At 42.6% G+C, this 23226-nt stretch overlaps 1 protein-coding gene across 1 annotated transcript in view; it reads left to right on the top strand.

The window, feature by feature from the left end:
- Positions 1-23226, top strand: part of LOC115140388 (1-phosphatidylinositol 4,5-bisphosphate phosphodiesterase beta-1-like) — a 324816-nt gene that overhangs the window by 18462 nt on the left and 283128 nt on the right. The gene's annotated exons all lie outside the window — the stretch shown is intronic.

The following is a 23226-nucleotide window of genomic DNA, read 5'->3' as shown; positions in this document are numbered from 1 at the left end:
AGGAAAGTGTTTTATTTAATCAATTTTAGAATAAGGCTGTAACGTAACAAAATTAGGAAAAAGTCAAGGGGTCTGAATACTTTCCGAAAGCATTGTATACTAACTTTACCTCCTCACTGCAGTCGTATACTGTATGTGATGTGAACTGAGCTGAATCAGTGACATTTACACTGGCAGTTATTCCTAAAAACGTCTTTATTACCACGACCAGTCAGACAGGAGTTGAGAGGGGAGGAGAGGAGAGGGGAAGAGAGGAGAGGAGAGGAGAGGAGAGGAGAGGAGTTGAGAGGAGAGGAGAGGAGGAGAGGAGAGGAGAGGAGTTGAGAGGAGAGGAGAGGAGAGCAGAGGAGTTGAGAGGAGAGGAGAGGAGAGGAGAGGAGAGGAAATGAGAGGAGAGGAGTCAGGAAACCCCTCTGTTCTAACCATTTTCCCTAAAGAGGAAAGGCCATTAGTGAAGAGGACAGGAGAAGACCAGAGGTGTGTGTGTATGCGCGTGCCTCTGTGTGTGTACACGTGTGCCAGGGTTGGTGCGTGCTTGCATGTGTGCCAGGGCCCGTGTGTGTGTGTGTGTGTTGCCTACTATCCAAGAGGATAGGGGGGGGGGATATAAAGGCAGAGAGTCATCATCTATCTCTCAGTATATAAACACAGAGAGTCATCATCTATATCTCAGTATATAAACACAGAGAGTCATCATCTATCTCTCAGTATATAAACACAGAGTCATCATCTATCTCTCAGTATTTAAATACAGAGAGTCAGCTATATCTCAAATCAAAATAACTACTACTTCAAGGTCACAGAGCGAGCGACGTCACCAATTGAAACACTATTAGCACTCACCTCGCTAACTAGCTAGCCATTTCACATCGGTTACACATTTTTTATTTTATTTCACCTTTATTTAACCAGGTAGGCTAGTTGAGAACAAGTTCTCATTTGCAACTGCGACCTGGCCAAGATAAAGCATAGCAGTGTGAACAGACAACACAGAGTTACACATGGAGTAAACAATTAACAAGTCAATAACACAGTAGAAAAAAAAGGGGGGAGTCTATATACAATGTGTGCAAAAGGCATGAGGTAGGCGAATAATTACAATTTTGCAGATTAACACTGGAGTGATAAATGATCAGATGGTCATGTACAGGTAGAGATATTGGTGTGCAAAAGAGCAGAAAAGTAAATAAATAAAACAGTATGGGGATGAGGTAGGTGAAAATGGGTGGGCTATTTACCAATAGACTATGTACAGCTGCAGCGATCGGTTAGCTGCTCAGATAGCTGATGTTTGAAGTTGGTGAGGGAGATAAAAGTCTCCAACTTCAGCGATTTTTGCAATTGTTCCAGTCACAGGCAGCAGAGTACTGGAACGAAAGGCGGCGAATGAGGTGTTGGCTTTAGGGATGATCAATGAGATACACCTGCTGGAGCGCGTGCTACGGATGGGTGTTGCCATCGTGACCAGTGACCTGAGATAAGGCGGAGCTTTACCTAGCATGGACTTGTAGATGACCTGGAGCCAGTGGGTCTGGCGACGAATATGTAGCGAGGGCCAGCCGACTAGAGCATACAAGTCGCAGTGGTGGGTGGTATAAGGTGCTTGAGTGACAAAACTGATGGCACTGTGATAGACTGCATCCAGTTTGCTGAGTAGAGTGTTGGAAGCCATTTTGTAGATGACATCGCCGAAGTCGAGGATCGGTAGGATAGTCAGTTTTACTAGGGTAAGCTTGGCGGCGTGAGTGAAGGAGGCTTTGTTGCGGAATAGAAAGCCGACTCTTGATTTGATTTTCGATTGGAGATGTTTGATATGAGTCTGGAAGGAGAGTTTGCAGTCTAGCCAGACACCTAGGTACTTATAGATGTCCACATATTCAAGGTCGGAACCATCCAGGGTGGTGATGCTAGTCGGGCATGCAAGGGCAGCAAGAGCAACATCATTGATATATACAGAGAAAAGAGTCGGCCCGAGAATTGAACCCTGTGGCACCCCCATAGAGACTGCCAGAGGACCGGACAGCAAGCCCTCCGATTTGACACACTGAACTCTGTCTGCGAAGTAATTGGTGAACCAGGCAAGGCAGTCATCCGAACAACCGAGGCTACTGAGTCTGCCGATAAGAATATGGTGATTGACAGAGTCGAAGGCCTTGGCAAGGTCGATGAAGACGGCTGCACAGTACTGTCTTTTATCGATGGCGGTTATGATATCGTTTAGTACCTTGAGTATGGCTGAGGTGCACCCGTGACCGGCTCGGAAACCAGATTGCACAGCGGAGAAGGTACGGTGGGATTCGAGATGGTCAGTGACCTGTTTGTTGACTTGGCTTTCGAAGACCTTAGATAGGCAGGGCAGGATGGATATAGGTCTGTAACAGTTTGGGTCCAGGGTGTATCCCCCTTTGAAGAGGGGATGACTGCGGCAGCTTTCAATCCTTGGGGATCTCGGACGATATGAAAGAGAGGTTGAACAGGCTGGTAATAGGGGTTGCGACAATGGCGGCGGATAGTTTCAGAAATAGAGGGTCCAGATTGTCAAGCCCAGCTGATTTGTACGGGTCCAGGTTTTGGAGCTCTTTCAGAACATCTGCTATCTGGATTTGGGTAAAGGAGAACCTGGAGAGGCTTGGGCGAGGAGCTGCGGGGGGCGGAGCTGTTGGCCGAGGTTGGAGAAGCCAGGCGGAAGGCATGGCCAGCCGTTGAGAAATGCTTATTGAAGTTTTCGATAATCATGGATTTATCGGTGGTGACCGTGTTACCTAGCCTCAGTGCAGTGGGCAGCTGGGAGGAGGTGCTCTTGTTCTCCATGGACTTCACAGTGTCCCAGAACTTTTGGAGTTGGAGCTACAGGATGCAAACTTCTGCCTGAAGAAGCTGGCCATAGCTTTCCTGACTGACTGCGTGTATTGGTTCCTGACTTCCCTGAACAGTTGCATATCACGGGGACTATTCGATGCTATTGCAGTCCGCCACAGGATGTTTTTGTGCTGGTCGAGGGCAGTCAGGTCTGGAGTGAACCAAGGGCTGTATCTGTTCTTGGTTCTGCATTTTTTGAACGGAGCATGCTTATCTAAAATGGAGAGGAAGTTGCTTTTAAAGAATGACCAGGAATCCTCAACTGACGGGATGAGGTCAATGTCCTTCCAGGATACCCGGGCCAGGTCGATTAGGAAGGCCTGCTCACAGAAGTGTTTTAGGGAGCGTTTGACAGTGATGAGGGGTGGTCGTTTGACTGGGGCTCCGTAGCGGATACAGGCAATGAGGCAGTGATCGCTGAGATCCTGGTTGAAGACAGCGGAGGTGTATTTGGAGGGCCAGTTGGTCAGGATGACGTCTATGAGGGTGCCCTTGTTTACAGAGTTAGGGTTGTACCTGGTGGGTTCCTTGATGATTTGTGTGAGATTGAGGGCATCTAGCTTAGATTGTAGGACTGCCGGGGTGTTAAGCATATCCCAGTTTAGGTCACCTAACAGAACAAACTCTGAAGCTAGATGGGGGCAATCAATTCACAAATGGTGTCCAGGGCACAGCTGGGAGCTGAGGGGGGTCGGTAGCAGGCGGCAACAGTGAGAGACTTATTTCTGGAGAGAGTAATTTTCAAAATTAGTAGTTCGAACTGTTTGGGTATGGACCTGGAAAGTATGACATTACTTTGCAGGCTATCTCTGCAGTAGACTGCAACTCCTCCCCCTTTGGCAGTTCTATCTTGACGGAAGATGTTATAGTTGGGTATGGAAATCTCTGAATTTTTGGTGGCCTTCCTGAGCCAGGATTCAGACACAGCAAGGACATCAGGGTTAGCAGAGTGTGCTAAAGCAGTGAGTAAAACAAACTTAGGGAGGAGGCTTCTGATGTTGACATGCATGAAACCAAGGCTTTTTCGATCACAGAAGTCAACATATGAGGGTGCCTGGGGACATGCAGGGCCTGGGTAGTATGAGGGTGCGGCTAAAGGCTATCAAAACTGGTCGCCTAGAGCGTTGGGGACAGAGAATAAGAGGAGCAGGTTTCTGGGCATGGTAGAATATATTCAGGGCATAATGCGCAGACAGGGGTATGGTGGGGTGCGGGTACAGCGGAGGTAAGCCCAGGCCCCGGGTGATGATGAGAGAGGTTGTATCTCTGGACATGCTGGTTGTAATGGGTGAGGTCACCGCATGTGTGGGAGGTGGGACAAAGGAGTTATCAGGGGTATGAAGAGTGGAACTAGGGGGTCCATTGTGAACTAAAACAATGATAACTAACCTGAACAACAGTATACAAGGCATATTGACATTTGAGAGAGACATACAGCGAGGCATACAGTAATCACAGGTGTCGAATTGGGAAAGCTAGCTAAAACAGTAGGTTAGACAACAACAGCTAATCAGCTGGCACGACAACAGCAGGTAAAATGCGATGCAGAAGGTTAGCAGGCCTGTGCTAGCAAGCTAACAGTTCGTAGATAGCTAGATAGCTAGATAGCTAGTTGTGAAGACCCAGCTGAAAAATGTTCCATTTGCGGTGGGAATCCGGGGAAGAATCCGGGGATGAAAAAATAAATAGGTCCGTTATGCTCTGGTTAGAGTCGCGTTGTTCGAACTGGCGAGAGCTTTCCGGTCTGAAGGTTAGCTGATGACCGGTTAGCTGAAGACCGCTAGCATGGCTAGTGGTTAGCTGGCTAGCTTCAGTTGAGCTTCAGTTGAGGGGTTCCGGTTCCGAAGTAAATATAAATATAAATACTTTAGGAAAAATAGCTACATTGAGTGAGGCGGGTTGCAGGAGAGTATTTGGAAGCTTAGGTTTAGCAAAAAGTTTTTAAAGAGATATGCAAAGAAAAATATGTAAAAAAACGAAAAAAACGAAAAGATATATACAGGGACACGACACGACAGGACTTACTGCTACGCCATCTTGGATGAGTCATGTAGAACTCTGTGTGGAAAGGGTTCTGCATGGAACTCAAACGGGGTTCTTCCTGGAACCAAAAAGGGTTCTTCAAAGGGTTCTCTTATGGGGACAGCCTAGATGGCACCTTTTTGTCTAAGAGTGTGTAAATACAGTATGTATTTGTGTGTACATGTACTGTTACAATGTGTCTTAACATAGTGTATCTGCAGTGTTACTGTACTGTTACAATGTGTCTTAACATAGTGTATCTGCGGGGTAATGTACTGTTACAATGTGTCTTAACATAGTGTATCTGCAGTGTTACTGAACTGTTACAATGTGTCTTAACATAGTGTATCTGCAGTGTTACTGTACTGTTACAATGTGTCTTAACATAATGTATCTGCAGTGTTACTGTACTGTTACAATGTGTCTTAACATAGTGTATCTGCGGGGTAATGTACTGTTACAATGTGTCTTAACATAGTGTATCTGCAGTGTTACTGTACTGTTACAATGTGTCTTAACATAGTGTATCTGCAGTGTTACTGTATTGTTACAATGTGTCTTAACATAGTGTATCTGCGGGGTAATGTACTGTTACAATGTGTCTTAACATAGTGTATCTGCAGTGTTACTGTACTGTTACAATGTGTCTTAACATAGTGTATCTGCAGTGTTACTGTGTATCTGTTACAATGTGTCTTAACATAGTGTATCTGCAGTGTTACTGTACTGTTACAATGTGTCTTAACATAGTGTATCTGCAGTGTTAATGTACTGTTACAATGTGTCTTAACATAGTGTATCTGCAGGGTAATGTACTGTTACAATGTGTCTTAACATAGTGTATCTGCAGTGTTACTGGGGTAATGTACTGTTACAATGTGTCTTAACATAGTGTATCTGCCTAATGTACTGTTACAATGTGTCTTAACATAGTGTATCTGCGGGGTAATGTACTGTTACAATGTGTCTTAACATAGTGTATCTGCAGTGTTACTGTACTGTTACAATGTGTCTTAACATAGTGTATCTGCAGGTAACTGTACTGTTACAATGTGTCTTAACATAGTGTATCTGCAGTGTTACTGTACTGTTACAATGTGTCTTAACATAGTGTATCTGCAGGGTACTGTACTGTTACAATGTGTCTTAACATAGTGTATCTGCAGTGTTAATGTACTGTTACAATGTGTCTTAACATAGTGTATCTGCAGGGTAATGTACTGTTACAATGTGTCTTAACATAGTGTATCTGCAGTGTTACTGTACTGTTACAATGTGTCTTAACATAGTGTATCTACAGGGTAATGTACTGTTACAATGTGTCTTAACATAGTGTATCTGCAGTGTTACTGTACTGTTACAATGTGTCTTAACATATTGTATCTGCAGTGTTACTGTACTGTTACAATGTGTCTTAACATAGTGTATCTGCAGTGTTACTGTACTGTTACAATGTGTCTTAACATAGTGTATCTGCAGTGTTACTGTACTGTTACAATGTGTCTTAACATAGTGTATCTGCAGTGTTACTGTACTGTTACAATGTGTCTTAACATAGTGTATCTGCTGGGTAATGTACTGTTACAATGTGTCTTAACATAGTGTATCTGCAGTGTTACTGTACTGTTACAATGTGTCTTAACATAGTGTATCTGCAGGGCACTGTACTGTTACAATGTGTCTTAACATAGTGTATCTGCGGGGTAATGTACTGTTACAATGTGTCTTAACATAGTGTATCTGCAGTGTTACTGTACTGTTACAATGTGTCTTAACATAGTGTATCTGCAGTGTTACTTTGTACTGTTACAATGTGTCTTAACATAGTGTATCTGCAGTGTTACTGTACTGTTACAATGTGTCTTAACATAGTGTATCTGCAGTGTTACTGTACTGTTACAATGTGTCTTAACATAGTGTATCCTGCGGGGTAATGTGGTTACAATGTGTCTTAACATAGTGTATCTGCAGTGTTACTGTACTGTTACAATGTGCCTTAACATAGTGTATCTGCAGTGTTACTGTACTGTTACAATGTGTCTTAACATAGTGTACCTGCGGGTAATGTACGGTTACAATATGTCTTAACATAGTGTATCTGCGGGGTAATGTACTGTTACAATGTGTCTTAACATAGTGTATCTGCGGGGTAATGTACGGTTACAATGTGTCTTAACATAGTGTATATGCTGGGTAATGTACTGTTACAATGTGTCTTAACATAGTGTATCTGCAGGTAATGTACTGTTACAATGTGTCTTAACATAGTGTATCTGCGGGGTAATGTACTGTTACAATGTGTCTTAACATAGTGTATCTGCAGGGTAATGTACTGTTACAATGTGTCTTAACATAGTGTATCTGCAGTGTTACTGTACTGTTACAATGTGTCTTAACATAGTGTATCTGCGCTGTAACTGTACTGTTACAATGTGTCTTAACATAGTGTATCTGCGCACTAAAATAAGTCCACATCATTACACATGTCCACTGTGTGTGTTCCACTGTGTGTGTGTGTGTGTGTGTGTGTGTGTGTGTGTGTGTGTGTGTGTGTGTGTGTGTGAGAGAGAGACACAGCCTGATGGCCTGCAGAGCTAAAGCATTCCTTCGATTCCTCAGGAGCAGAGAACCAGTGGACAGATCTTAACCTCTAGCTCTTAGACACACACACGTAACATGTACACGTGTTACTGTACTTTTAAAGCAAATTTTCTGCAATTTACAAATTTTAACATAGTGGATTATGCAGTGTTCTTATGCTATATGACTGACTAAAATATTACAACAAAATGCTGCTATGAATATTGTTAGAAACACTGGTCAGGCAGGGCAGACTAAAGGGTTTGATGTTTTCCTCTGGTGGGGATTGTCCAGGGGATTGTAGGTGGCTGAATGGGATTGAGACATCTGGACAGAACTATTCATTGTTATGTGAAAAACGAAAGAACGTGTCCCAATCCTTCAACAGCTCAGTGAGAGAGATCTTGGCACTGAGTCACGTCGCTGTGCGTGCCTGCTGTGTGTGTGTGTGTTACTGGCAGATTGACGTTTATTGTCATGAGTCTTGTCCTGGAGGCAGAACTGAGCGATTTCCCCTTAGATACGCCAGCTGCAAAGTCAAAATTGGCTATATTGAAAGAATTCATGAAAACAAAATTGAGCTTTTTGGTCTTAATTTAAGGTTAGGGTTCGGCATTAGGGTGAGAAGTGCTGTTAAGATTAGGGTTAAAATCAGATTTGTATTCATTTGTGGCATGCCAGCTAGTGACCACTCTGCAGAAATCTGCGTCCAGAACAAGATTCGGGATGTGAAAATCTTGGGGTTTCAGGTGTCTCCGGAAGTGAGAGTGTGTGTGTATGCGTGTCTGTGTATGTGTGAGGGCGTGTGTGATGCAGTCTGTGTATGGGAGAGTGTGTGTGCATGCATGTGTGTGTGTGGATGAGAGAGTGTGTGTGCGTGTGTGTGTGCATGCCTGTGTGCCGTGTGTGTGCAAGCACCATGGTGTGTGTGTGTGATGTGTGTGTCAGAATCCCGGCATCTGTGTCTCTCTGCCATATTGTATTGTTAAACAGGCTGCTGGTATGAAAACTCCTGTGGTCATATGTATCCAAGTCACTATCTTTCTTGTTTTATGTGTCTCTCAACCTGGACTCTGCTGTTTAATGGCCCTTTTTTTTACAAGGAAGTAAGTGGGAAAATGTAGTGCTAGTGGAAAAATGTAGTGCTAGTGGAAAAATGTAGTGCTAGTGGAAAAGTAGTGCTAGTGGATAAATGTAGTGCTAGTGGAAAAATGTAGTGCTAGTGGAAAAATGTAGACATGCTAGTGGGAAAATGTAGTGCTAGTGGAAAAATGTAGTGCTAGTGGAGAAATGTAGTGCTAGTGGACAGAAAAATGTAGTGCTAGTGGAAAAATGTAGTGCAGAGCTAGTGGATAAATGTACCTAGTGGATAAATGTAGGAGCTAGTGGATAAATGTAGTGCTAGTGGAAAAAGCGTGGGCTGCGCTAGTGGATAAATGTAGTGCTAGTGGATAAATGGAGTTAGTGGATAAATGGTAGTGCTAGTGGATAAATGTAGTGCTAGTGGAAAATGTAGTGCTAGTGGAAAAATGGAGGTGCTAGTGGGAAAAAATGTAGTGCTAGTGGGAAAAATGTAGTGCTAGTGGAAAATGTTGAGTTAGTGGAAAAAAATGTCTGCTAGTGGAAAAATGCAGATTGAGTGTGGAAAACTAGTGGAAAAATGTAGTGCTAGTGGAAAATGTTGAAGTGCTAGGGATAAATGTAGTGCTAGTGGATGAATGTGAGTGCTAGTGGAAAAATGTAGTGCTAGGGAAAAATGGTGCTAGTGGAAAAACTGGATAGTGCTAGGGAAAAATGCAGGTGCAAGTGGAAAATCTGGAGATGTAGGGGAGAAAGATGGAAGAAAACAGGGTAGGGAAAATGCAGTCCCAACTCCTAGTGGAAAAACTGTAGTGCTAGTGGAAAAATGTAGGTGCTAGTGGAAAATGGCGTTTATGTCAGTCTGCTAGAGGAGAAAATGCAGGTGCTAGTGGAAAAATTAGGCTAGTGGAAAAATGTAGTGCTAGTGGAAAAAGAGTGGTAGGTGGCTTTAGTGGAAAAATGTAGTGAAGTGGAAAATGTAGTGCTAGTGGAAAAATGTGAATAGTGCTGGTGTAGAAAACGTAGTAGTGCTAGTGGAAAAATGCCTGTGCTAGTGGAAAAATGTAGTGCTGTGTTGCTGTGGAAAAAATGTAGTGCTGTAGGTGTGGATCAATGTAGTGTAGTGGAAAAATGTAGTGCTAGTGGAAAAATGTAGTGCTAGTGGAAAAATGTAGTGGTGCTAGTGGAAAAAATGTAGTGCTGTGGCCAAATTGTAGTTGACGGCTAGTGGATGAAAATCCTGGAGGCAGAATAGTGCTAGTGGAAAATCAAAGTCTTTCAAAATTGGCTATCTCTCAGTGGAAAACTAAAAAATGTAGAGCTAGTGGAAAATGTAGTGCTAGTGGAAAAATGTAGTGCTAGATGGAAAATGTAGTGCTAGTGGAAAAATGTAGTGCTAGTGGAAAAATGTAGTGCTAGTGGAAAAATGTAGTGCTAGTGGAAAAAAGTGCCCGTGTGCTAGGAAAAATGCAGGTGCTAGTGGAAAAATGTAGTGCTAGTGGAAAAATGTAGTGCTAGTGGAAAAATGTAGTGCTGTGGAAAAAATGTAGTGCTAGTGGAAAAAAATGTAGTGCTAGTGGGAAAATGTGGAAAATGCTAGTGTGAAAATGTAGTGCTAGTGGAAAAATGTAGTGCTAGTGGATAAATGTAGTGCTAGTGGAAAATGTAGTGCTAGTGGATAAATGTAGTGCTAGTGGATAAAATGTAGTGCTAGTGGAAAAATGTAGTGCTAGTGGAAAATGTAGTGCTAGTGGATAAATGTAGTGCTAGTGGAAAAATGTAGTGCTAGTGGAAAAATGTAGTGCTAGTGGAAAAATGTAGTGCTAGTGGAAAAATGTAGTGCTAGTGGAAAAATGTAGTGCTAGTGGAAAATGTAGTGCTAGTGGAAAAATGCAGCTAGTGGAAAAATGTAGTGCTAGTGGAAAAATGTAGTGCTAGTGGAAAAATGTAGTGCTAGTGGAAAAATGCAGGTGCTAGTGGAAAATGTAGTGCTAGTGGAAAATGTAGTGCTAGTGGAAAATGTAGTGCTAGTGGAAAAATGCAGGTGCTAGTGGAAAATGTAGTGCTAGTGGAAAAATGTAGTGCTAGTGGAAAAATGTAGTGCTAGTGGAAAAATGTAGGTGCTGGTGGAAAAATGTAGGAAAAATGTAGTGCTAGTGGAAAAATGTAGTGCTAGTGGAAAAATGTAGTGCTAGTGGAAAAATGTAGTGCTAGTGGAAAATGTAGTGCTAGTGGAAAATGTAGTGCTAGTGGAAAAATGTAGTGCTAGTGGAAAAATGTAGTGCTAGTGGAAAATGTAGTGCTAGTGGAAAAAATGTAGTGCTAGTGGAAAAATGTAGTGCTAGTGGAAAAATGTAGTGCTAGTGGAAAAATGTAGTGCTAGTGGAAAAATGCAGGTGCTAGTGGAAAAATGTAGTGCTAGTGGAAAAAATGTAGGTGCTAGTGGAAAAATGTAGTGCTAGTGGAAAAATGTAGTGCTAGTGGAAAAATGTAGTGCTAGTGGAAAATGTAGTGCTAGTGGAAAATGTAGGTGCTAGTGGAAAATGTAGTGCTAGTGGAAAATGTAGTGCTAGTGGAAAAATGTAGTGCTAGTGGAAAATGTAGTGCTAGTGGAAAAATGTAGTGCTAGTGGAAAATGTAAATGTGCTAGTGGAAAAATGTAGTGCTAGTGGAAAATGTAGTGCTAGTGGAAAATGTAGTGCTAGTGGATAAATGTAGTGCTAGTGGAAAATGTAGTGCTAGTGGAAAAATGTAGTGCTAGTGGAAAATGTAGTGCTAGTGGAAAATGTAGTGCTAGTGGAAAAATGTAGTGCTAGTGGAAAAATGTAGTGCTAGTGGAAAAATGTAGTGCTAGTGGAAAAATGTAGTGCTAGTGGGAAAATGTAGTGCTAGTGGAAAAATGTAGTGCTAGTGGAAAAATGTAGTGCTAGTGGAAAAATGTAGTGCTAGTGGAAAAATGTAGTGCTAGTGGAAAAATGTAGTGCTAGTGGAAAAATGTAGTGCTAGTGGAAAAATGTAGTGCTAGTGGAAAATGTAGTGCTAGTGGAAAAATGTAGTGCTAGTGGAAAAATGTAGTGCTAGTGGAAAAATGTAGTGCTAGTGGAAAAATGTAGTGCTAGTGGAAAAATGTAGTGCTAGTGGAAAATGTAGTGCTAGTGGAAAAATGTAGTGCTAGTGGAAAAAATGCAGGTGCTAGTGGAAAAATGTAGTGCTAGTGGAAAAATGTAGTGCTAGTGGAAAAATGTAGTGCTAGTGGAAAAATGTAGTGCTAGTGGAAAATGTAGTGCTAGTGGAAAAATGTAGTGCTAGTGGAAAATGTAGTGCTAGTGGAAAATGTAGTGCTAGTGGAAAAATGTAGTGCTAGTGGAAAATGTAGTGCTAGTGGAAAAATGTAGTGCTAGTGGAAAATGCAGGTGCAGTGGAAAAATGCAGTGCTAGTGGAAAAATGTAGTGCTAGTGGAAAAATGTAGTGCTAGTGGAAAAATGTAGTGCTAGTGGAAAAATGCAGGTGCTAGTGGAAAAATGTAGTGCTAGTGGAAAAATGTAGTGCTAGTGGAAAAATGTAGTGCTAGTGGAAAAATGCAGGTGCTAGTGGATAAAGGTAGTGCTAGTGGAAAAATGTAGTGCTAGTGGATAAAATGTAGTGCTAGTGGAAAAATGTAGTGCTATGTAGTGCTAGTGGAAAAATGTAGTGCTAGTGGAAAAATGTAGTGCTAGTGGATAAATGTAGTGCTAGTGGAAAAATGTAGTGCTAGTGGATAAATGTAGTGCTAGTGGATAAATGTAGTGCTAGTGGATAAATGTAGTGCTAGTGGATAAATGTAGTGCTAGTGGATAAATGTAGTGCTAGTGGATAAATGTAGTGCTAGTGGAAAAATGTAGTGCTAGTGGAAAAATGCAGGTGCTAGTGGAAAAATGCAGTGCTAGTGGAAAAATGTAGTGCTAGTGGAAAAATGTAGTGCTAGTGGGAAAATGCAGGTGCAAGTGGAAAAATGCAGGTGCTAGTGGAAAAATGTAGTGCTAGTGGAAAAATGTAGTGCTAGTGGAAAATGTAGTGCTAGTGGAAAATGCAGGTGCTAGTGGAAAAATGTAGTGCTAGTGGAAAAATGCAGGTGCTAGTGGAAAAATGTAGTGCTAGTGGAAAAATGTAGGTGCTAGTGGAAAAATGTAGGTGCTAGTGGAAAAATGCAGGTGCTAGTGGAAAAATGTAGTGCTAGTGGGAAAATGTAGTGCTAGTGGAAAAATGTAGTGCTAGTGGATAAATGTAGTGCTAGTGGGAAAATGTAGTGCTAGTGGATAAATGTAGTGCTAGTGGAAAATGTAGTGCTAGTGGAAAAATGTAGTGCTAGTGAAAAATGTAGTGCTAGTGGAAAAATGTAGTGCTAGTGGAAAAATGTAGTGCTAGTGGGAAAATGTAGTGCTAGTGGGAAAATGTAGTGCTAGTGGAAAAATGTAGTGCTAGTGGAAAAATGTAGTGCTAGTGGAAAAATTTAGTGCTAGTGGAAAAATGCAGGTGCTAGTGGAAAAATGTAGTGCTAGTGGAAAAATGCAGGTGCTAGTGGAAAAATGTAGTGCTAGTGGAAAAATGTAGGTGCTAGTGGAAAAATGCAGGTGCTAGTGGAAAAATGTAGTGCTAGTGGGAAAATGTAGTGCTAGTGGAAAAATGTAGTGCTAGTGGAAAAATGTAGTGCTAGTGGAAAAATGTAGTGCTAGTGGAAAATGTAGTGCTAGTGGATCAATGTAGTGCTAGTGGATAAATGTAGTGCTAGTGGATAAATGTAGTGCTAGTGGAAAAATGTAGTGCTAGTGGATAAATGTAGTGCTAGTGGAAAAATGTAGTGCTAGTGGATAAATGTAGTGCTAGTGGAAAATGTAGTGCTAGTGGAAAATGTAGTGCTAGTGGAAAAATGTAGTGCTAGTGGAAAATGTAGTGCTAGTGGAAAAATGTAGTGCTAGTGGAAAAATGTAGTGCTAGTGGAAAAATGTAGTGCTAGTGGAAAATGTAGTGCTAGTGGAAAATGCAGTGCTAGTGGAAAAATGTAGTGCTAGTGGAAAAATGTAGTGCTAGTGGAAAAATGTAGTGCTAGTGGAAAATGTAGTGCTAGTGGAAAAATGTAGTGCTAGTGGAAAAATGTAGTGCTAGTGGAAAAATGTAGTGCTAGTGGATAAATGTAGTGCTAGTGGAAAAATGTAGTGCTAGTGGATAAATGTAGTGCTAGTGGAAAATGTAGTGCTAGTGGAAAAATGTAGTGGGAAAATGCTAGTGGAAAAATGTAGTGCTAGTGGAAAAATGTAGTGCTAGTGGAAAAATGTAGTGCTAGTGGGAAAATGTAGTGCTAGTGGAAAAATGTAGTGCTAGTGGAAAAATGTAGTGCTAGTGGAAAAATGTAGTGCTAGTGGAAAAATGTAGTGCTAGTGGAAAAAGTGCTAGTGGAAAAATGTAGTGCTAGTGGAAAAATGTAGTGCTAGTGGAAAAATGTAGGTGCTAGTGGAAAAATGTAGTGCTAGTGGAAAAATGTAGTGCTAGTGGAAAAATGTAGTGCTAGTGGAAAAATGTAGTGCTAGTGGAAAAATGTAGTGCTAGTGGAAAAATGTAGTGCTAGTGGAAAAATGTAGTGCTAGTGGATAAATGTAGTGCTAGTGGAAAATGTAGTGCTAGTGGAAAAATGTAGTGCTAGTGGATAAATGTAGTGCTAGTGGATAAATGTAGTGCTAGTGGAAAAATGTAGTGCTAGTGGAAAAATGTAGTGCTAGTGGAAAATGTAGTGCAGTGCTAGTGGAAAAATGTAGTGCTAGTGGAAAAATGTAGTGCTAGTGGAAAAATGCAGGTGCTAGTGGAAAAATGTAGTGCTAGTGGAAAAATGTAGTGCTAGTGGAAAAATGTAGTGCTAGTGGAAAAATGTAGTGCTAGTGGAAAAATGTAGTGCTAGTGGAAAAATGTAGTGCTAGTGGAAAAATGTAGTGCTAGTGGAAAAATGTAGTGCTAGTGGAAAATGCAGGTGCTAGTGGATAAATGTAGTGCTAGTGGAAAAATGTAGTGCTAGTGGAAAAATGTAGTGCTAAAAATGTGGATAAATGTAGTGCTAGTGGAAAATGTAGTGCTAGTGGATAAATGTAGTGCTAGTGGAAAAATGTAGTGCTAGTGGAAAAATGCAGGTGCTAGTGGAAAAATGTAGTGCTAGTGGAAAAATGTAGTGCTAGTGGAAAAGTGTAGTGCTAGTGGAAAAATGCAGGTGCTAGTGGAAAAAGGTAGTGCTAGTGGAAAAATGTAGGTGCTAGTGGAAAATGTAGTGCTAGTGGAAAATGTAGTGCTAGTGGAAAAATGTAGTGCTAGTGGATAAATGTAGTGCTAGTGGGAAAATGTAGTGCTAGTGGATAAATGTAGTGCTAGTGGAAAAATGTAGTGCTAGTGGAAAATGTAGTGCTAGTGGAAAAATGTAGTGCTAGTGGAAAAATGTAGTGCTAGTGGAAAAATGTAGTGCTAGTGGAAAATGTAGTGCTAGTGGAAAAATGTAGTGCTAGTGGAAAAATGTAGTGCTAGTGGAAAAATGTAGTGCTAGTGGAAAAATGTAGTGCTAGTGGAAAAATGCAGGTGCTAGTGGAAAAATGTAGTGCTAGTGGAAAAATGCAGGTGCTAGTGGAAAAATGTAGTGCTAGTGGAAAAATGTAGTGCTAGTGGAAAAAAATGCAGGTGCTAGTGGAAAAATGTAGTGCTAGTGGAAAATGTAGTGCTAGTGGAAAAATGTAGTGCTAGTGGAAAAATGTAGTGCTAGTGGATAAATGTAGTGCTAGTGGATCAATGTAGTGCTAGTGGAAAATGTAGTGCTAGTGGATAAATGTAGTGCTAGTGGATAAATGTAGTGCTAGTGGATAAATGTAGTGCTAGTGGAAAATGTAGGTGCTAGTGGAAAATGCAGTGCTAGTGGAAAAATGTAGTGCTAGTGGAAAAATGTAGTGCTAGTGGGAAAATGTAGTGCAAGTGGAAAATGCAGGTGCTAGTGGAAAAATGTAGTGCTAGTGGAAAATGTAGTGCTAGTGGAAAAATGTAGTGCTAGTGGAAAAATGCAGTGCTAGTGGAAAAATGTAGTGCTAGTGGAAAAATGTAGTGCTAGTGGATAAATGTAGTGCTAGTGGAAAATGTAGTGCTAGTGGAAAAATGTAGTGCTAGTGGAAAAATGTAGTGCTAGTGGAAAAATGTAGTGCTAGTGGAAAAATGTAAAATGTAGTGCTAGTGGAAAAATGTAGTGCTAGTGGAAAAATGTAGTGCTAGTGGAAAAATGTAGTGCTAGTGGAAAAATGTAGTGCTAGTGGATAAAATGTAGTGCTAGTGGAAAATGTAGTGCTAGTGGATAAATGTAGTGCTAGTGGAAAAATGTAGTGCTAGTGGAAAAATGTAGTGCTAGTGGAAAAATGTAGTGCTAGTGGAAAAATGTAGTGCTAGTGGAAAAAGTGCTAGTGGAAAATTAGTGGAAAAATGTGCTAGTGGAAAAATGCAGGTGCTAGTGGAAAAATGTAGTGCTAGTGGAAAAATGCAGGTGCTAGTGGAAAAATGTAGTGCTAGTGGAAAAATGTAGGTGCTAGTGGAAAAATGCAGGTGCTAGTGGAAAAATGTAGTGCTAGTGGGAAAATGTAGTGCTAGTGGGAAAATGTACTGCTAGTGGAAAAATGTAGTGCTAGTGGATAAATGTAGTGCTAGTGGATCAATGTAGTGCTAGTGGATAAATGTAGTGCTAGTGGATAAATGTAGTGCTAGTGGATAAATGTAGTGCTAGTGGATAAATGTAGTGCTAGTGGAAAAATGTAGGTGCTAGTGGAAAAATGCAGTGCTAGTGGAAAAATGTAGTGCTAGTGGAAAAATGTAGTGCTAGTGGGAAAATGCAGGTGCAAGTGGAAAAATGCAGGTGCTAGTGGAAAAATGTAGTGCTAGTGGAAAAATGTAGTGCTAGTGGAAAAATGTAGTGCTAGTGGAAAAATGCAGGTGCTAGTGGAAAAATGTAGTGCTAGTGGAAAAATGTAGTGCTAGTGGAAAAATGTAGTGCTAGTGGAAAAATGCAGGTGCTAGTGGAAAAATGTAGTGCTAGTGGAAAAATGTAGTGCTAGTGGAAAAATGTAGTGCTAGTGGAAAAATGTAGTGCTAGTGGATAAATGTATTGCTAGTGGAAAAATGTAGTGCTAGTGGATAAATGTAGTGCTAGTGGAAAATGTAGTGCTAGTGGATAAATGTAGTGCTAGTGGAAAAATGTAGTGCTAGTGGATAAATGTAGTGCTAGTGGAAAAATGTAGTGCTAGTGGAAAAATGTAGTGCTAGTGGAAAAATGTAGTGCTAGTGGAAAAATGTAGTGCTAGTGGATAAATGTAGTGCTAGTGGAAAATGTAGTGCTAGTGGAAAATGTAGTGCTAGTGGATAAATGTAGTGCTAGTGGAAAAATGTAGTGCTAGTGGGAAAATGTAGTGCTAGTGGAAAAATGTAGTGCTAGTGGAAAAATGTAGTGCTAGTGGAAAATGTAGTGCTAGTGGAAAATGTAGTGCTAGTGGGAAAATGTAGTGCTAGTGGAAAAATGTAGTGCTAGTGGAAAATGTAGTGCTAGTGGAAAAATGTAGTGCTAGTGGAAAAATGTAGTGCTAGTGGAAAAATGTAGTGCTAGTGGGAAAATGTAGTGCTAGTGGAAAAATGTAGTGCTAGTGGAAAAATGTAGTGCTAGTGGAAAAATGTAGTGCTAGTGGGAAAATGTAGTGCTAGTGGAAAAATGTAGTGCTAGTGGAAAAATGTAGTGCTAGTGGAAAAATGTAGTGCTAGTGGATAAATGTAGTGCTAGTGGAAAAATGTAGTGCTAGTGGAAAAATGTAGTGCTAGTGGAAAAATGTAGTGCTAGTGGAAAATGTAGTGCTAGTGGAAAATGCAGGTGCAAGTGGAAAATGCAGGTGCTAGTGGAAAAATGTAGTGCTAGTGGAAAATGTAGTGCTAGTGGAAAAATGCAGGTGCTAGTGGAAAAATGTAGTGCTAGTGGAAAAATGTAGTGCTAGTGGAAAAATGTAGTGCTAGTGGAAAAATGTAGTGCTAGTGGGAAAATGCAGGTGCAAGTGGAAAAATGCAGGTGCTAGTGGAAAAATGTAGTGCTAGTGGAAAAATGTAGTGCTAGTGGAAAAATGCAGGTGCTAGTGGAAAAATGTAGTGCTAGTGGAAAAATGCAGGTGCTAGTGGAAAAATGTAGTGCTAGTGGAAAAATGTAGTGCTAGTGGAAAAATGTAGGTGCTAGTGGAAAATGCAGGTGCTAGTGGAAAAATGTAGTGCTAGTGGAAAATGTAGTGCTAGTGGAAAAATGTAGTGCTAGTGGATAAATGTAGTGCTAGTGGAAAATGTAGTGCTAGTGGATAAATGTAGTGCTAGTGGAAAAATGTAGTGCTAGTGGAAAATGTAGTGCTAGTGGAAAAATGTAGTGCTAGTGGAAAAATGTAGTGCTAGTGGAAAAATGTAGTGCTAGTGGAAAATGTAGGTGCTAGTGGAAAAATGTAGTGCTAGTGGAAAAATGTAGTGCTAGTGGAAAAAATGTAGTGCTAGTGGAAAAATGTAGTGCTAGTGGAAAATGTAGTGCTAGTGGAAAATGTAGTGCTAGTGGAAAAATGTAGTGCTAGTGGAAAAATGTAGTGCTAGTGGATAAATGTAGTGCTAGTGGAAAATGTAGTGGTGGAAAAATGTAGTGCTAGTGGAAAATGTAGTGCTAGTGGAAAAATGTAGTGCTAGTGGGAAAATGTAGAAAAATGTAGTGCTAGTGGAAAAATGTAGGTGCTAGTGGAAAAATGCAGGTGCTAGTGGAAAAATGCAGGTGCTAGTGGAAAAAGGTGCAAGTGGAAAAATGCAGGTGCTAGTGGAAAAATGTAGTGCTAGTGGAAAATGTAGTGCTAGTGGAAAAATGTAGTGCTAGTGGAAAATGTAAAAATGTGCTAGTGGAAAAATGTAGTGCTAGTGGAAAAATGTAGTGCTAGTGGAAAAATGCAGGTGCTAGTGGAAAAATGTAGTGCTAGTGGAAAAATGCAGGTGCTAGTGGAAAAATGTAGTGCTAGTGGAAAAATGTAGGTGCTAGTGGAAAAATGTAGGTGCTAGTGGAATAATGCAGGTGCTAGTGGAAAAATGTAGTGCTAGTGGGAAAATGTAGTGCTAGTGGAAAAATGTAGTGCTAGTGGATAAATGTAGTGCTAGTGGGAAAATGTAGTGCTAGTGGATAAATGTAGTGCTAGTGGGAAAATGTAGTGCTAGTGGGAAAATGTAGTGCTAGTGAAAAAATGTAGTGCTAGTGGAAAAAATGTAGTGCTAGTGGGAAAATGTAGTGCTAGTGGGAAAATGTAGTGCTAGTGGAAAAATGTAGTGCTAGTGGATAAAATGTAGTGCTAGTGGAAAAATGCAGGTCCACACACCGCAGAATCCACACACCGCAGAATCACATGCACAAACACACACACACACACACACCAGGCCAAAAGTTAAGAGTCATCACTCATCACCGACAGAGGATTAACATCACACTCACCTCAGTACGCCACGGCCTCTAGTTTACATATCGTTCCCTGTCCTAATTGAATATTGTATGTGTGTATGTATATTACTGTAAATATTGATCACTTTCCCTGTGTATGATCATATATGTTGATACATTGAATGTTAATATTGTGAAACTACAGTATGTGAAACATTTTTGACCTCCTGTTTCAGGAAGTGATGTCACTGAGTACTGCCCCTATATATAGGACCTTCCACCCCCACCTGGGATATGGATGACCTAAAGGTGGAAACATTATTATAAATGAACATCACCTGGGAGCATGAGCAGCAATGTGCAGCGTTTTCCTTTCTGTTTCCAACTAGAGAACAGCCTATTGCTGTCATTATCAGCACACAGCGCATTTGACGACGGAGTTTACATACTGTGTGTGACACACAAACACACACACACATTCCTTCAGTGCCCAACAAGTAACCGGTGTCTCTGTGAAGGGTACAAATGAAGTCTTCTACCATCGGTGGAGAGAGTTTCCTGATTGGTGGATTGTGTGTATATGTGTGTGCGTGTATGGCATGTGTTGAATAAACTGGTGGGTTTGATGGACCTCACTATATTGACATCCATTCTGTCTAGTTGCCATGGTAGCCATACAGTAATATGCACCTTGAAATGCCAGGTGCAGTCGTCTCTTATTCCGTCTTCAGATTTGATGAGCTGCTTTTGTTATCCGTCTCATCTGATGTTTGGGGGGTCATGCTGACCTCACCGATTTGACAGATTTCCCAAAAGTCTGATCCATTTATCTCCTCTAGATTGTAAATTGAGTCGTCGACCGGTTGCTATCATATCAAGAGAGATGTCCATATCCTTCTCCTGATCCCCCTCAACTGAGGCCACAGACCCCTGACTCCCCTCACCCTCAATACGGACAACTTGTTCCTCAACAACAGGTTCTTCTACATCAGTGGGCCCAGGCGTTACGAGGACCACCTGCGCCCCTCTCTCCGCCTTTTCCCTTTTCGGAGAAAAAAGCGGCGTAACTTGAATAAACATTACCTTTATAAATCAAGAAGCTTTTCTTTAAGAAGCAACATTCTTATAGCCTACCTTCTCTCCTACGGCGACCAGAAACTCCTCCACAGTGACAGTACCTTCATGCATAGAAAAAGGAAAACCACCAAGAAAAGTAAAACAAGAAGGAAAAAACAGAGAGAGAGAAACAGAGACCGAGAGAGAGAGTGACCGAGAGACAGAGAGAGAGAGAGACAGAGAGAGAGAGAGAGAGACCGAGAGAGAGAGTGACCGAGAGACAGAGAGAGAGAGCGACAGAGAGAGAGAGAGAGAGACCGAGAGAGAGAGAGACCGAGAGAGAGAGAGAGACCGAGAGAGAGCGACAGAGAGAGAGATACAGAGACCGAGAGAGAGTGACCGAGAGACAGAGAGAGAGAGCGACAGAGAGAGAGAGAGAAAGAGACAGAGAGAGAGAGAGCGACAGAGAGAGAGAGAGACCGAGAGAGAGAGTGACCGAGAGACAGAGAGAGAGAGCGACAGAGAGAGAGAGAGAGAGAGAGAGAGAGAGAGAGAGAGAGACCGAGAGAAAGAGAGACCGAGAGAGACGACAGAGAGAGAGAGAGACTGAGACCGAGAGAGAGGGTGACCGAGAGACAGAGAGAGAGAGCCACAGAGAGAGAGAGAGAGAAACAGAGAGAGAGCGACAGAGAGAGAGAGAGACCGAGAGAGAGAGTGACCGAGAGACAGAGAGAGAGAGCGACAGAGAGAGAGAGAGAGAGAGAGTGACCGAGAGACAGAGAGAGAGTGACCGAGAGACAGAGAGAGAGAGAGCGACAGAGAGAGAGGAGAAAACCTGGAGTACTGGCCAGTAGATTTAGGACTGTTGGTCATGCGACCCAGAGAGCGAGAGTTTGCTCTCCTGGAGTCATTCGTCCCTCTTCTCCCTCGTTCTCTCTGTCACTTAAGCCATGGCATGGTGTCACTTCATTTGTCTGATGAGACTATTTCACGGGACATTAGCATTTTGTGTGCGTGTGTGTGTGTGTGTGTCTGTGGGTCTGTGTGTGGGTCTGTGTGTGGTTCTGTGTGTGTGGGTCTGTGTGTGTGAATCTGTGTGTGTCTGATGTGTCTGTGTGTGTCTGGTGTGTCTGGTGTGTGTCTGTGTGGGTCTGTGTGTGTCTGGTGTGTCTGTGTGGGTCTGTGTGTGTCTGGTGTGTCTGTGTGTGTCTGGTGTGTGTGTGTCTGGTGTGTCTGTGTGTGTCTAGTGTATCTGGTGTGTGTCTATAGGCATGGAGAGAGGACTGTCATTGTCACTCCGAGAACAAGGACAGGACAACATTGATATGATGTCTCCATCTCTACCAGGACCTTATCGGTTTCAGGGCCACACTGAAGCAGGTGTCATCTCAGTCCCCGAGGCCCTCCACTCTCCACCGCTCTGACAGTTTAATCAATCAGTCAATCTGCTGTTATTTGGAAACATAATGACATGTGTCACCAATTGTCTCTGCTGTGGTATTTCCTCAATGGCTTTCTCTCCTGTACTTTCACAATAGGACGTGTCACGCAGTACCTCTTGGTATGTCTTCCAATGAATTTCATGTGGGTGATTTGACAGTTTGAGACATGGACACGGACAGTCTCTCCCTGTACAAACTGACTGGGTTTAAATGCCAGGCACACTTCTGTTCTGGTCCTCTTCTGTTCTGGTCCTCTCCTGTTCTAGTCCTCTCCTGTTTTGGTCCTCTCTTATTCTAGTCCTCTCCTGTTCTGCTCCTCTCCTCTCCTGATCTAGTCCTCTCCTGATCTGCTCCTCTCCTCTCCTGTTCTAGTCCTCTCCTGTTCTGCTCCTCTCCTCTCCTGATCTGCTCCTCTCCTCTCCTGTTCTAGTCCTCTCCTGTTCTGCTCCTCTCCTCTCCTGATCTGCTCCTCTCCTCTCCTGTTCCAGTCCTCTCCTGTTCTAGTCCTCTCCTGATCTGCTCCTCTCCTCTCCTGTTCTAGTCCTCTCCTGTTCTGCTCCTCTCCTCTCCTGTTCCAGTCCTCTCCTGTTCTGCTCCTCTCCTCTCCTGTTCCAGTCCTCTCCTGTTCTGTTCCTCTCCTGTTCTAGTCCTCTATTTTTATAGTCCTCTCCTGTTCTGCTCCTCTCCTGTTCCTCTCCTGTTCTAGTCCTCTCCTGTTCCTCTCCTGTTCTAGTCCTCTCATAGTCCTCTCCTGTTCTAGTCCTCTCCTGTTCTAGTCCTCTCCTGTTCCAGTCCTCTCCTGTTCCTCTCCTGTTCTAGTCCTCTCCTGTTCTAGTCCTCTCATGTTCTGCTCCTCTCCTCTCTTGTTCCTCTCCTGTTCTGGTCCTCTCCTGTTCTGGTCCTCTCCTTTCTTGTTCCTCTCCTTTCTGGTCCTCTCCTGTTCTGGTCCTCTCCTGTTCCTCTCCTGTTCTGGTCCTCTCTTGTTCCTCTCCTGTTCTGGTCCTCTCTTGTTCTGGTCCTCTCCTCTCCTGTCCTGGGCCTCTCCTGTTCTGGCCTTCTCCTGTCCCTCTCCTGTTCTGGTCCTCTCCTGTTCTGGTCCTCACCTGTTCTGCTCCTCACCTCCCTGTTCCTCTCCTGTTCTAGTCCTCTCCTGTTCCTCTTCTGTTCTGCTCCTCTCCTGTTCTACTCCTCTCCTGTTCTACTCCTCTCCTGTTCTGGTCCTCTCCTGTTCCTCTCCTGTTCTGGCCTTCTCCTGTCCCTCTCCTGTTCTGTTCCTCTCCTGTTCTGGTCCTCTCCTGTTCTGCTCCTCACCTCCCTGTTCCTCTCCTGTTCTAGTCCTCTCCTGCTCCTCTCCTGTTCTACTCCTCTCCTGTTCTACTCCTCTCCTGTTCTGGTCCTCTCCTGTTCCTCTCCTGTTCTTGTCCTCTCTTGTTCCTCTGCTGTTCTGGTCCTCTCTTGTTCTGCTCCTCTCCTGTTCCTCTCCTGTTCTAGTCCTCTCCTGTTCTGTTCCTCTCCTGTTCTAGTCCTCTCTTATTCTAGTCCTCTCCTGTTCAGGTCCTCTCTTGTTCTGGTCCTCTCCTCTCCTCTCCTCTCCTCTCCTGTCCTGGGCCTCTCCTGTTCTGGCCTTCTCCTGTTCCTCTCCTGTTCTAGTCCTCTCCTGTTCCTCTCCTGTTCTGCTCCTCCCCTCTCCTGTTCCTCTCCTGTTCTACTCCTCT

This window comes from Oncorhynchus nerka, linkage group LG13, assembly GCF_034236695.1.
Source record: "Oncorhynchus nerka isolate Pitt River linkage group LG13, Oner_Uvic_2.0, whole genome shotgun sequence".
In the NCBI taxonomy this organism is placed as follows: domain Eukaryota; kingdom Metazoa; phylum Chordata; class Actinopteri; order Salmoniformes; family Salmonidae; genus Oncorhynchus; species Oncorhynchus nerka.
Note: the sequence above shows the minus strand (reverse complement) of the source record. Positions and strands in the feature narration are given on the sequence as shown.